The sequence below is a fragment of the Lathyrus oleraceus genome, chromosome 6, assembly GCF_024323335.1.
Source record: "Lathyrus oleraceus cultivar Zhongwan6 chromosome 6, CAAS_Psat_ZW6_1.0, whole genome shotgun sequence".
NCBI classification, from domain to species: domain Eukaryota; kingdom Viridiplantae; phylum Streptophyta; class Magnoliopsida; order Fabales; family Fabaceae; genus Lathyrus; species Lathyrus oleraceus.
Window position 1 is genome coordinate 261,724,193 of NC_066584.1, and position 15,660 is coordinate 261,739,852.

At 37.4% G+C, this 15,660-nt stretch overlaps 1 pseudogene; it reads left to right on the plus strand.

Annotated features, from left to right (window-relative positions):
• Nucleotides 1–14,767: 14,767 nt before the first annotated feature.
• Nucleotides 14,768–14,867, plus strand: LOC127099054 (uncharacterized; annotated as a pseudogene).
• The last annotated feature ends 793 nt before the right edge of the window (nucleotides 14,868–15,660 follow it).

The window sequence follows — 15,660 nt, forward strand, 5'->3', positions numbered from 1 at the left end:
TTTAGTAAAAAGCGCTGCTAAAGGTGGTATATAGACAACCTTTAAGAGCGCTTTTTACTAAAAAGCGCTCTCTATTGACAACCTTTAGCAGCGCTTTTGAGTAAAAAGCGCTCTTAAAGGTTGTCTATATACCACCTATAGCAGCGCTTTTTACTAAAAAGCGCTCTCTATTGACAACCTATAGCAGCGCTTTTTAGTAAAAAGCGCTCTCTATTGACAACCTATAGCAGCGCTTTTTACTAAAAAGTGCTCTCTATTGACAACCTTTAGCAGCGCTTTTTAGTAAAAAGCGCTCTCTATTGACAACCTTTAGCAGCGCTTTTTACTAAAAAGCGCTGTCTTTTCCTCTAGTAAAATAACAAAACGCTGCCTTCAGTTTAAGCCTACCATTTCAACCTGTAATATTTTTTGGGAATAATCCCATAAACCTGTAAATCAAGCCTCTCTAATTCAAGCATTTGGAGTCATAATCTATCCATGAAAGCAAACCAACACAAGGATAGATAGGCACTGAACACATTTGGAGTCATAATTCAAGCATTTGTAATTTTTTAAAGCAAACCAACACAAGAATGAACACATTAATCTATCCATGAAATTAAAGATATCACTATAATTATAAAGAACTATACACAAGTCAAAACTAATATGTTATACGGCCTATTTGGAGTCATAACTAATCTGTTAAAAATATAAAGAACTATACACTTGCCAACCAGAAACCATTCTTCATCAAAGTATTCATGTTATTTTGAAACCATTATATACTAAGTAATCTTTTCTCAATAAAATATTGACACAATTCCTCCTTGATTTGTTCCAACTGCAGTCTCGTGTAATGAGCACACTTGTATTCATCAAAGTACTACATAACAAAACATAATATGCATGATTTAGTTAAAAGTAATAAATAATATGAAATATTCGATAAATATTAAAACAAATCCTAAGTTATAAATCCATACCGTGATTGGAATCTCTATTTGATTCATATTAATGATTTCCCTCATAAACCTCATTACAAAGTATCCGCAATCGATACCGTTGCGCTGTAGAGGACACTACATAGAAAAATAAATAAGAATGTATAGTTATCTTTTCTTATCAAGTAGCATCACTATTATAAGCAAAATTGTGAAAATTAAAGTACCTGCACTTTTATCCACGTAATGTTGCTGGATTTAGTACGTGGTACTCGAGCTTGTCTTTGAGATCGGAACACTTTTATTGATCTAACAAAATAAAAACATATATTTAGAACAATCTCACATAAATATACACGAATATTTAGAACAGTCTCACTTACGTATCAACTAATTGCTTCATATCCGGATAATTTGTCCATTCACCATCTATCGAATTCAGAAAATATACCACTTCTTTTAAAGGATCAATAGCAAGCAACAACCAGTGACACCTATAAATTAAAACAAAAGTTTATATGGAAATTTTTTACGTTAAAGAAACAATTAAAGATTAGAATAAACTTAGAATTAAAATCTAACCCTGAATTATACGGCCAAAGATACAAGTTGTTTGTACTGCTGGCCATGAATCTCTTGACTAAGTACTCTCTACATGAATCCGGTTCCCTACAAATTAATGCTTTGTTGACCAGGGAGGAAGACACGAAACGGAATCTGTTTGACAATTGATCATTCCCGCGCATGAAATTGTCATACAAGAACCTTCAATAAAAACATAATAAACATTAGACTATTTTTATTGAAATGTGTAAATAAATTGTTCAAGTAATTAAATAATATATAGATCGGATTACCGGATGTATGTGTGTATAACACCGACGCCTAATTCTTGATGCCGAAAAATATGTTCCAGATCTTCTTTTCCGATTGTTTCAGTGCATGAATAACCAAAGATATCTTCCTCCATATCCAGTGAGCGAATAGCACCAGCTGTTGCCATATCTGATGAGTCAACAAGTGTTTCAAGAGATATCTGGTATCGAGGCACAAAAGCACGTTTTTTTGGCAAAGAAGTCACTGGAAGATCCCTTTTGTTTTTCTGTCGACTACCAATTTTCTGGCTCAGTTGTTGTGACCCTTGAGCAAATACCTATAAATCATATAACATAGGTAAATTATAAAATCATGCATTTTTTGATTCGGATCATATAATTAACACTTTCAATATACCTCTTTTTGTGATGCAACAGACTCGTTGTGCCGCAAAATCCCTTGATCCTTAGATGCGGGTTTTGTAGGCGTCTAAAATTACCATGTAAAAAAAATTAACTTAACGGTTCAGAATTGACATTTGAATACTAAAAGATTCATAGTGGTTTTTGAATTCAACATACCTCATCATCAATGAAAATGAGATCCAAGGGCCATGCAACAAATGATCCTATTGCATCTCGCAGCAATGTTTTCTCTGAAACAATGTCAGGTATCGGTAGCAACGCTTCCTTATCTAATACAACATCAACCGATACTTTAAGGTGTCCATCCGGGAGCGGTCTATGGTGAAGTAAATCTCCCGAAGTGTTGTGCACTTTTCCCTTGCCAACTAGGCGATAAGTCGGTGACGATAAGTATAACTGACAAGATGAAATGCCCTAAACCAATAATAAATATGTTACTTTTAATGTGTATATATTTCAATTAACATAAATGTGCTATTTTAATTTCAAAATAACATATATAATTACCTCGGGAAATTTATTTTGACAATTGATACTGGCTTTCTCACTAGTTTCTTTCAACTGTGAACTGCACTTTTCCATACACCTATATCTCTCATTATCCTTTTGCAATTGAAGAACTTGCGCTTGTAATGCCTGCAACGTCTCCATCACTTCTTGATTGCTAGGATTTCTTCTCCTTGGATTCTTATACAAGGAAGTTGGAGTACAACCATGCCCTTTACCCCTCACCCGACCGGGATACTCAGGAACATTTAGTGCTCTACTAAGTACGCTCCTGTTCTCCTGGTCCTCAGCTGTGCTTATTGATTGAGATAGGGTCTCCTGAAATTCATTTACATATCGGAAATTATTAGTGGAGATAAAAAAATTAATTATATATTATTAAACTTTTGATTTAATTAAAGACACAATGTTCTACTTACACATTCATCATAAATATGTTGAACGTCATCCCTAACAGTTCCATCCTTTCCCACACGAGCTTCTTTCCACAAAACATGTGGCGGAAGTGATGTTGCGTCACTTTTCGTCTCGTCTAACTACGCATTGACACAAATAATAAGATAATCAATTATAACACATTGAGACAATTAATAAGATCGTAGCATTTTTGTATACTTACAATTTTTTCCTCTAAGCGTGCATATCCCAAACGCCCTTTTTTGTATGCATACGTGGGATTTGACGCTCTCTCGCGATTTGTGGCACTCACTTTCTTGAAATTTTCGTCTCTTCTTTGGGCTACAAAAGCAACCCATTCTTCTTCTGTAATGAAGATCGCATACTTCACTGGATATTCCGGATCATATTCAACAAATTTTTTTTCTTTGTCCTTAAGATACTTGTTTGTTAAAAACGTTCTCCACCCTCTGTGTCTTTTTCCGGCCAATTGAAGTATATACTTTTTTCGGATAGTTGTATCTTCAATGTTAAAAGACCTCTACGAAAAAATATTGGAATAGAGTGTGTTAGTATAAGTAATTTAAACACATTATCGTCAATATAAAGAAAATATAAACAATCATATATTATACCAGTATCTCAGTCCAAATCTTATCTTTAGCGCTACCCAACTCTTTATTACTCCATCTTGTAGCAGTGATTGGAATGTGCATACGAACAAGTGTACCAATGTAGCTTGCCAACTTTGCAGCATTAGACCCAATTAGTTGGTTATCAGCATTCCAATTTACATTATATGTTACTGCTTTATCTCTATCACGAATGATACTCTTCATAATAGTGATGCCTCGTGTAATTTCTTTTTCTGAAGTATCATCAGGAGCATTTGCATCTTGTGAGTTTTCTTGATCACTAGCCATTTAACCTGTAATAAAGAAAAAATATAAAAATGAAATGAAAAATATAAAAATCCATAATCAATAATCCATATATATATTGAATAATATAAAATGACATAGGCTATAATTAAATTTTCTTGAATGACATAGGCTATAATTATACTATTACCTTTTTCAGTAACGTCTCTTTCTTTTCTTGGTAGGAATATGTTCTACTTTTCTTTTAACAACGCGGACGGTTGGATTGATCCAAATACCCTCATTATGATCATTTCTAATACATGATTCATTCTCATTTTGATCATTTATGGTAAAAGATTCAATCTCAACATCAATATCACCTTGATCTCCAATTCTTTCATCAATTACTTTGTTAGATAAAAGCACTATAGACCATTTCGTACTTGTCGGATCAGTGACATAGAATACTTGTTTAGCTTGAGAGGCTAGAATGAAAGGCTCATCTTTGTACCCCACCCTATTAAGATCAACTTGCAAAAATCCTGACTTATCCACTCGTATGCCATTATTATTTTCAACCCACTTGCAACCAAATATAGGAATCTGAAACTTCTCATAATCAAACACCAAAATGCGCTCGATAACCCCAAAATATGACAGATTTGCAAATTTCGGGTTTAAGTCCTTCACACTTGATATGTGCATTGCTTCAGCTACCTGATCGCTCGACTGTGTGAGTCGAGAATGGGATACAAACTGCAAGTGCACAGTTCTATCGCGTAGTTTTAAAAGATATCGATCCCACAGGGACTTATGAATTGATATACCGTTATCTAAGGTTACTTCGTAAAGCTAAGGTGAATAATAGTTGATTGTTTGGGGAAGGAAGCTAAAAACTAAACTAATATCTAGATTAAATATTAATAAAACGGATATCGGTATGTAGTTCGTCAAAACTAGGGAATCAATTCCTTGTCGGTCTCTCGGTCTTAAAATAAATCGTTTCGATTAACTTTATTGGTTAAAGGTTTTATCTCAAACTCTCGCTCTGTTGAAGAAACCATGATCTTATATTAATGTAGCTGTCACTTATAATTAAGTCAAAAATCATATTTTGAAAACAATAAAGTTGCAGAAACTCTTTTTAAGAAAATACTGACCGTTTTAAACACCCTTATCTCAAACTCTCGCTCTGTTGACTTAGGTTATACAATTAAATCTAAATGCTTAACTCTCGTCCTCACATTCAATCTTTAAAAATACTTTTTGGAAAAAAGTCAGAATTTAATTAATTCTAAAACTTGCTCTCGCCCTGAGATAGACTTAATGACTAACTTACATTGTCCAGTTAAAACCTCAAACTCTCGCTCTGTTGGTTTCAACTTCTTTATGTCTTTTACTTTTGTAAAAAATCTTGTTATTAAACCTGTAAGTTAAGACCATAAAAAGATTGATTCTAATTTTAAGTTTGAATAGACCGACTTAGTCTTGATCCCTTTTTCTGCTTACTTTACATACCGATACCTAGGCGAATTAGCCAGACATGCTAACTAAATAATAATTATTATCATGCATACACAGACTCATTTCAGGCAGGTAATGTAAATAAACAATAGAATAAAACATTAAATATTAAATAACAATTAGAGAACCTGAATGCGTAATACAATGGTCTTGAACACTCCTCCACAAGCCGGTAGGATTTGTTCTTCGATTCTTCAATTAAACAGTAAATTAAATCAAGGAAATAAAAAAAACTCGAATATAACGTAAGGTTAAATCCGGTATAAAGTTGCACAATAATTTCCGGTGTAGAAACTATTATGCGAAAAATATCTAAAAGCTAAAAACGGGAAAGGTAAATTTGCAAGGGAAGAAGAAAATAAAACTTGCAAAAGAAATAAATAAAATAAACAATATTAATTCTGCTGGAAAAAGAAAACTAAGCAAAAGCTTGAACAGAAAATCGGCAGAGCTTCGGTGTGTGTAAACGGCAAAAAGAGGAGAGCAAACGAGAGGGATTAGGGTAGCTATTTATAGTAGTGCTACTAACTGCCTTTTTCTTCTTTTCCACGAGTCTTCAGCGTGCTAAATTCACGGCTTGGGAATAGGACACGAAGTCCTCAACGTTACTTCCATTCTTCTGAGAGCGTAACTTGCGCCAAAAAGCTAGTGGACTGGTGTGACGCTCGTCACACCATGTGTGACGTCCGTCACAAGGCTACTTCGCGTGACGCTCGTCACGCGTCCTGTGACGTCCGTCACAGGCACATCATTGGTGACTTGTGCGCTTTGGGCTGGGCTTTGGCCTTTGGTTCCTTTTCTCTCCTTTTTGTTCCTTTTTACACCTCCTTTTCTTCCCTTTTTCACTTTTGCTTCAAAATGGGTACCTGATATAAATAGAAGAGGAATACTGCATAATATCTGATAAAATGAGATAAACTAGCGTAAATGATAATATAATTTAATTGAATTAAGTCTTAAAAAGCGATATAATTTCGTGTTATCAAACTCCCCCATACTTAATTCTTTGCTTGTCCTCAAGCAAAATTCAGTATAGAACTTGTTAAAAGTTTTAGCCAGATGAAATTTTTAAAGCACACATCAATTCGTACTAGGTTGCCAATGGATTTTTGTTTAGGAGGACTTGAGTTTAATCTTGACATCAACAACTACCGTTACAACTTAGATAACCCTACCTTATGCCAATCAGTTCAAGTACCCTATGATAGCTATCCTGGTTCCTTTAGTCTTATTTTACCCGTTTTCATTCTAGCGAAATCACATTAAGCCCTTTATCTTTTCGCGCACATAGTGGAGTAACCGGTTAGTGATTATGATCCGCTTTTAGCTAGAAGTTCTGGTACATAAGTCGGATAACTTCATTATTCAGTCCATTGCAAATTGCGGGGGATCGAACCGTAGTCCGCCCTACCAAGTTCAGTACCAGATTCCTACTGAACCAACTCGTAATGGATCTTTCGTATTGTGCTTTTGCATGATCTGCAACCTTTAGATTAAATGATCTGGTAAGGATCACCTAATTTAATTAGTGCATTTCTTGATATATTCGTATATTTCATGTTACTTTGGGGATCATTCACTTATATTCATCGGCTCTCCACGTAGTTTGCTATTAAGATGGTGCTGACTTCTGTATAAACTACTTGGGGTTACCATAGAACTAAAAGTTCAAGGAGTTCGGTATAATAGGTACTTATCCTGATCTAACATATTGCGGTTCTCAGAGCGTTGTTATGGTAATGATTTTGTTTTGATTTCACTCAAATTTTATAAAGTAAGCAACCTTTATACTTATTGGGTGTGTTAAAATTTTTGTTATGGCTCAAGAAAGTTGAGGGAAATAGATAATAGAAAATTTTTCACATTCAGGACTTAACTTAAAAAAATATTTTGTTTTTTTTTATAGGGAAATAACAATGAAAAGGGAGAGTACATACTTGAAACAAAGATGAGAATGGAAAGAATAATGTTTCCCCCCCATACTTGAACTAAACATTGTCCTCGATGTTTTAAGGGAAAGAAATACAAAATGGAGAAGAAAAGAAAAATACAACTAAGGCTGCCTTCCACCTCTGGTTCTTGGTCCTGGTGATCTTTGACGTATGTCTAAGCTGTCGAATCTGCTAAACAACTCAGTAAACCGCTGGTCGGTTATGGCATTCCGAGCATCCTGTTGCTGTTGCATTTGACGCATCATCTGCATCATGTCTGCATTCTGTGCCTGCATACCATCGATAGCATCCATAATGTCGTCGTTGGTCGCAGGTCGTCTTCGTCGACGACGTTGGGAGGATGGGCCGGCTGCATTACTGGAAGGGTTTAGCGGGACTGATTGTTGTGTTGGCGGATGATCACCTTGTTCCATTTCTTCAAACTCATCTGTTTGCTGGTTTGTTTGTGAAGGCTCGGTGGTTTCAGGAGAAAAATGTGGGAGGTGAAAAGAAAGAGTGGTTGAAAAGTAATTAAATATGGTAAATGAAAAATGAATGGGGAATGTAAAAAGGTAGGGGTGTAACGTTCGTCTCCAACGGCTCCCTAACGTTCACATGTCTGAGAGGCGTTACGCTCGTCACAAGGGTGTGACGCTCGTAACAAGAGTGTTGCGTGCCGTTCGTCATGGATTGTGTGACGCTCGTCACACAGTTCTTTTGGCAAGGCTTCTTCAGTAGCGCTACACGGACTTAATTAGGAGATGAATATATTTTGATTATTTTGTTTTTGTTTTATTTGGTTTTTTAGATTGTTCTAATTAATTTAGCTAATTAATTTGTATTGCATGCTATTCTACTTCACATAATAATAATTCATTCTAAGTAACAGTAGAGAACATAGCCATTGCATAAAATAAAAGCTTTAATAAAATTGACATAATGTAATACACGAAGGGAAAACAATGAAATGAAAAGGGAAAAAAATAAATGCGAACATGAATTCAAATAACATTAATGAAAAATCTAACCTAAAACTAAATAACTAAGAAAGAAATAACTAAATTCCATCTATCTTCGGATCTCTGGCCGGAGGAGCAAAAGAGTTAACATGATGCCGTAACATACGTAACTGACTTACCGTGCTGCTCATGTGTTCTAGGACTGCAAGTCTCAAGCTGTGGAAATCTTCCCTGAGGGCGTTTTGTTCTGACATCAAAGCTTCAATGACGGTTTTAATATCTGTTCCTGGCATATGATGTCGGAGATCAGGCATAGCTGATTCTTCGGTCAGGACAGGCTGAGGAGGAGGATCAATATCATAGTAGCCGGATGGAGTCTGAGGGTCAGATTCAGCAAGAGAGATATGGTCAACATAGTGCTCATAGTCATCACAAATCTCATAATCCTGGATGGATTCAGTGGATCCAGCAGGAGTTGGGGTTTCATTCAGGTTATAGAGCCAGTTCCTTTGGTTATGAAAACTAGTTCTAGGATCGGGCATGGTGAATAGGCAGAGAACCTGGTTACCAATAATAAGCTCGAACTCATCAGACCCTATGTTTGCTATAAACATAGTGTTGAAGAGGAAAGGTATACTCAGAGTAGTAATGCCACAAAAAGGGTTCAGGTCAAGCATAGGCTGACGTAATCCAATAGCATTACCTATCATAGTTATCAGGCCACCTATTCTAATGGGTGCTCGCTCATCCTGGATAAGGTGGTCCAAATTAGCTAACATAAAAGTAGCACCGTTTACTGGACGGTTCTGGGAAGCACAAAATATGATGAAGAGTTCATCACGTGAAACTGAAGTACTATTTGGCTTCTTCCCAAATAAAGTGTGGGTCAGGATCTTATGGAAATAGCGAAAAGCCGGGTTATGTATGTTTCCAGAGAGAAACTCATGTTCTTCGGGCTCATCATTTCCAGTCAGCTTACCCCAAAAGTGTTCCAGCTCTCTATATTCAAAAAGTTCTTCCTGGCTTATAGTGAATGTATCAAAGGAGGTAGGAAAACCCAAAAGGTTGGTGAAGTCTCTAATATTAAATTGGTACTCCATATTGAACATTCTGAACTGGATAAAACCTCTGGTAATTCCTTTTCCATGGCTAGGTAGATAGATTAATGAACTAAGGAATTCTAGTGTGAGTCTCCGGTAGGTGGTGAAATGTCTCAGGATAGGGGAGGTCTCCCATCCTATCTGATTCAGCAAAAACAGGACACTCTGTCTCAGTCCAAGGGCAGTCATAGCCCAATCATCAGCATATAAACTAGGTAGCATCTCTCTAGCGGCTAGTTCTTCAAACCTTCGTTTCTGAGCCATTCCTCTGAACTTGATACCCATACGGTCAAAATGTCCCATCTGGTTAGTGTTAACTAGAGAAAAGAAAACATGAGTTTAAGTCAGGATTTGGCCAAATGCCGAAAGAAGAAAAGAATTATTATTATATGGATATATATTTTTTTTTTCTTTTTGAATAAATCAATAATGAATACTAAATAGAAATTAAAAGAATAATTAAGAGAAAAATAGAGAAATGATAATAATAATAGAATAATAAAATAACAGAGTAATTTGTGGGTTGTCTCCCACTAAGCGCTTTGTTTAAATGTCGCAAGCTCGACAAAGAAACTGTTAAATATAGTCTGTGAGTCCTGGGGGCGTTTCGTCTAAGTGTAGAATTTGCGAATCTTCGTTGGTTTCCGCATAGTGATAATGTTTCAGACGTTGCCCGTTTACGGTGAACGGTTCTGTAGATTGTCCTTTTATTTCTACCGCTCCACTGGGAAAGATTTTAGTGATATGGAAAGGTCCTGACCATCTGGATCGTAGTTTTCCCGGGAATAATTTTAGTCTGGAGTTAAATAAAAGTACTGCGTCGCCTTGCTTGAAGATTTTCCTTGATATACGCTTGTCATGCCATTGTTTTGTTCTTTCTTTATAGATTTTGGCATTTTCATAGGCGTCTCTTCTGAGTTCCTCTAATTCGTTTATGTCAAGGATTCTCTTTTCACCGGCGGCTTTGTAATTCAGATTTAAATTTCTAATAGCCCAATAGGCTTTATGTTCTAATTCTACCGGGAGGTGACAGGATTTTCCATAAATGAGCTTAAATGGGGTCGTCCCTATGGGAGTTTTATAAGCAGTTCGGTATGCCCATAAAGCTTCTGGTAGTTTCGATGACCAATCTTTCCTTGAAGTGGCGACCGTTTTCTCTAGTATTTGCTTGATTTCTCTGTTAGATACTTCCACTTGTCCACTGGTTTTAGGGTGGTAAGGTGTTGCTATCCTATGTCTCACTCCATATTTAAGTAGTAGTTTTTCGAGTACCTTGGATATAAAGTGCGATCCACCATCACTGACTACTATCCTTGGGATGCCAAATCTCGGAAATATTATATTTTTAAAGAGTCTAGTTACTACTCGGGTGTCATTAGTTGGAGAAGCTATAGCTTCGATCCACTTTGATACGTAGTCAACTGCCACGAGTATGTATTTGTTACCGAAGGAGGATGGAAATGGTCCCATGAAGTCTATCCCCCACACGTCAAAAATCTCTACTTCCAAAATACCTTTTTGTGGCATCTCGTCACGTCTAGATATGTTTCCCGTGCGTTGACATCTGTCACACTCCTTAATAGCCGCATGTACGTCCTTCCATATAGTTGGCCAATAAAAGCCAGCTTGTAGGATTTTAGAGCAGGTCTTGGATGTACTTGTGTGTCCACCATAAGGCGCAGAGTGACAGTGTTGGATTATGTTTTCTACCTCTTCTTCGGGTATACATCGACGGAAAATACCATCGGGGCCTCTTTTGAAAAGTAAGGGATCATCCCAGTAATAGTGTTTTATGTCGTGGAAGAATCTTTTCTTCTGCTGGTAAGATAAAGTAGGTGGAACTATTCCGGCAGCTAAATAATTGACTAGATCAGCGTACCATGGTATGACAGATATAGCTAAGGTGGTTTCTACTTGCATGTCGGAGTTGTTCTCTTCCAAAGTAGCTATGAGTTTGTCATACGAGAAATCATCATTAATGGATGTTCTTTCTGGTTCAAGGTTCTCAAGTGTAGAGAGGTGGTCTGCTACTACGTTTTCAGTTCCTTTCTTGTCCTTGATTTCTAAGTCGAATTCTTGTAGTAACAAGATCCATCTTAGGAGTCTAGGTTTAGCATCCTTTTTTGTTAGAAGGTACCTGATAGCAGCGTGATCGGTGTAAACTATTATTTTGGCTCCTACCAAGTAAGAACGAAATTTATCTAGCGCAAATACCACTGCTAGGAGTTCTTTCTCGGTTGTGGCATAATTCATCTGTGCTTCATCCAGGGTTCTGCTAGCGTAATATATAACATGAAGCTTTTTATCCTTTCTTTGTCCTAAAACAGCACCTACAGCATAATCGCTGGCATCGCACATTATTTCGAAAGGTTCATTCCAGTCTGGTGTCTGCATAATGGGTGCGGAGATCAATGCTTGTTTGAGAGTTTGAAATGCTTTTAAACAGTTATCGTCGAATATGAATTCAACATCTTTCATTAATAGTCCGGTTAAGGGTTTAGTTATCTTAGAGAAGTCTTTGATGAATCGTCGGTAAAAACCGGCGTGTCCTAAAAAGCTTCGTACTTCTCTCACGGTTCTTGGGGGTTGAAGATTTTCGATTACCTCTATTTTGGCTTTGTCTACTTCAATTCCTCTGTTCGAGATGATGTGTCCTAAAACAATTCCTTCTTGTACCATAAAGTGGCACTTTTCCCAATTAAGTACTAAGTTTACTTTTACACATCGCTCAAGAACTCTTTCCAGGTTTTCAAGGCATTCTTCGAAACTTTGTCCGTATACAGAAAAATCATCCATAAATACTTCCATGATGTTTTCGAGAAAGTCGGCGAAAATTGCCATCATGCATCTTTGAAAAGTTGCAGGGGCATTACACAGACCAAACGACATTCGTCTATAAGCGAAGGTACCAAAAGGGCATGTGAATGTTGTCTTTTCTTGGTCATCAGGGTGAATTGGTATTTGAAAGAAGCCTGAATAACCGTCTAAATAACAGAAATGTGAATGTTTAGCCAATCGTTCTAACATTTGGTCAATGAATGGTAAAGGGAAATGATCTTTTCGGGTTGCTTTGTTTAGTTTCCTATAATCAATGCACATTCTCCATCCCGATTCGATTCGTTTAGTTATAGTTTCTCCTTTTTCGTTTTCAATAACGGTTATGCCTCCTTTCTTTGGTACAACGTGTACAGGACTGACCCATTTGCTATCAGATATAGGATATATAATACCTGCTTCCAATAACTTGGTTATTTCTTTCTTTACTACCTCACTTAGGATCGGATTTAGTCTTCTCTGGTGTTCCCTAGAGGTTTTACCGTCTTCTTCTAACATGATGCGGTGCATACAAATAGAAGGGCTTATTCCTTTAAGATCGGTTATGTGGTATCCTAGTGCGGTTGGATATTTTCTTAAGATATGTAGGAGTTTTTCTGTTTCGAGTCTTCCTAGATCTGCATTGACTATCACAGGTCGTTCAAGTTCTAAGTCTAGGAATTCATATCTCAGATTTTTGGGAAGTGTTTTCAAATCAGGGGTTGGTTTGTTAAGACACTGCGTAGGGTCCGGTGTTATTGCTAAGCATTGTTTAGATTTGTCTTCTAAAAGATAGTCTGATGATTTGTCTTCTCCTGACTCTGCTTCTTTTATGCATTCATCGATGATATCCATGAAGTAACATGTATCTTCTATTGCAGGTGCTTTCAAGAATTGGGAAAGAATGAATTCAATTTTCTCTTCACCTACTTCGAAGGTGAGTCTTCCTCGTTTTACGTCTATGATTGCACCGGCAGTTGCTAAGAATGGTCTTCCTAGTATAATAGGTGTAGTATCATCTTCTCTAATGTCCATAATTGTGAAGTCAGTGGGAATGTAAAACTGACCTATGCGTACGGGAACGTTTTCAAGGATTCCTACAGGATATTTGATGGAACGATCTGCTAATTGCACAGACATTTTGGTCGGTCTTAATTCTCCCATTTCCAGTCTCTTACATATGGATAAAGGCATAACGCTAATTCCGGCTCCTAAATCGCATAAGGCTTTGTCGATGACAAATTTTCCTATGTGACAGGGTATAGAGAAGCTACCCGGATCCTTGAGTTTAGGGGGCATGTTTTGGATTATAGCGCTACATTCGGCAGGGAGTGTAACGGTTTCGCTATCCTCAAGTTTCCTTTTATTAGAAAGAATTTCTTTTAAGAATTTAGCATATGAGGGCATCTGCGTAATAGCTTCGGTAAACGGAATTGTAACGTTTAATTGTTTAAGGAGATCGACAAATTTTCTAAATTGGCCTACATCTTTGGTTTTAACAAGCCTTTGAGGGTAAGGTATAGGTGGTTTGTAAGGTGGTGGAGGTACATAAGGTTCCTTCTTTTCTAGGGTATCCTTATTACTCTCTTCCTTTTCCTTAGGTTCACTTTCCTCAGTAGATTTCTTAGGGTTTTGGTTTTCTATCCTTGGATCAGACGGTCCTTCCACTTCCGTTCCACTTCTTAATATAATTGCATGAGCTTGGCTTCTCGGATTAGGTTGGGGCTGTCCAGGGAATGTACCAGTTGGTGCAGCAGTAGGTGCTTGTTGTTGAGCTACTTGAGATATTTGTGTTTCTAACATTTTGTTATGGGTAGCCAAGGCATCTACTTTGCTTGCTAGTTGTTTAAGTTGTTCGCCAGTGTGTATGTTCTGGTTTAAGAAATCTTTATTGGTTTGTTGTTGGGAAGCTATAAAGTTTTCCATCATGATTTCCAAGTTGGATTTTCTAGGGGTATTATTGTTAGGATTCGGTTTCTGATATCCCGGAGGTACAGATGGGGTTTGATTCGGAGACTGTCCAGGTGCGTATAAAGCATTATTACTCTTATATGAAAAGTTTGGATGGTTCTTCCAATTTGGGTTATAGGTATTCGAATAGGGGCTTCCTTGAGCATAGTTTACTTGCTCTGTTTGGATTCCAGTCAAGAGTTGACATTCCGCAGGAGTGTGGCCTTGGATTCCACAGACCTCGCAATTCTGAGTTATAGCAACCACGGCGGTTGGAGGTGATACGTTTAAACTTTCAATCTTCTGGACCAAAGCATCCACTTTTGCATTAACGTGATCAAGGTTACTTATCTCGTACATGCCAGTTTTCGGTTGAGGTTTTTCCACTGTTGTTCGTTCGGTTCCCCACTGATAGTGGTTTTGGGCCATGCTCTCGATAAGCTGGTAAGCATCAGCATAAGGTTTGTTCATTAGTGCACCACCTGCAGCGGCGTCTATTGTTAACCTTGTATTGTATAAGAGACCATTATAAAATGTGTGAATTACTAACCAGTCTTTCAAACCATGGTGTGGGCAAAGTCTCATCATGTCTTTGTATCTTTCCCATGCTTCGAAAAGAGACTCGTTGTCTTTCTGTTTAAATCCGTTTATCTGGGCTCTTAACATAGCTGTTTTGCTTGGCGGAAAATATCGGGCAAGAAAAACTTTCTTCAACTCGTTCCAGGTGGTGACTGAGTTGGAAGGGAGAGATTGAAGCCATCTTCTAGCGCTATCTCTTAATGAGAAAGGAAAAAGACGAAGTCGAATTGCCTCTGAAGTGACACCATTAGCTTTAACAGTATCAGCGTATTGGACAAATACGGATAAATGAAGGTTTGGATCTTCGGTAAGATTTCCAGAGAATTGGTTCTGTTGCACAGCCTGCAACAACGAAGGTTTAAGTTCAAAGTTGTTTGCTTCGATTGCGGGCGGAGCAATACTTGAATGCGGTTCATCTTGCGATGGAGCGGCGTAATCTCTAAGAGCACGAGCTGGTTCTGCCATCTCGGTTAAAGAAGGAAAAATGTTTTTGATATCAGGAAGGTTTATAGGAGGGAGATTGTTTTCAGCACGATATTCCCGAATTCGTCGTAAGACTCGGAGATATAGTTCGATATCGTTGATTCGTAAATAGAGCGGTTCGCCTTGAGAGCGAGTGCGTGGCATACAAATCAACGAAAGAAAGAATAGAAGGAAAAAGAAACCTAGTCTCTACAGCGTAACGGAAGAGTTACGATATCGATTGAATAAAAGTCCCCGACAACGGCGCCAAAAACTTGATCGCTCGACTGTGTGAGTCGAGAATGGGATACAAACTGCAAGTGCACAGTTCTATCGCGTAGTTTTAAAAGATATCGATCCCACAGGGACTTATGAATCGATATACCGTTATCTAAGGTTACTTCGTAAAGC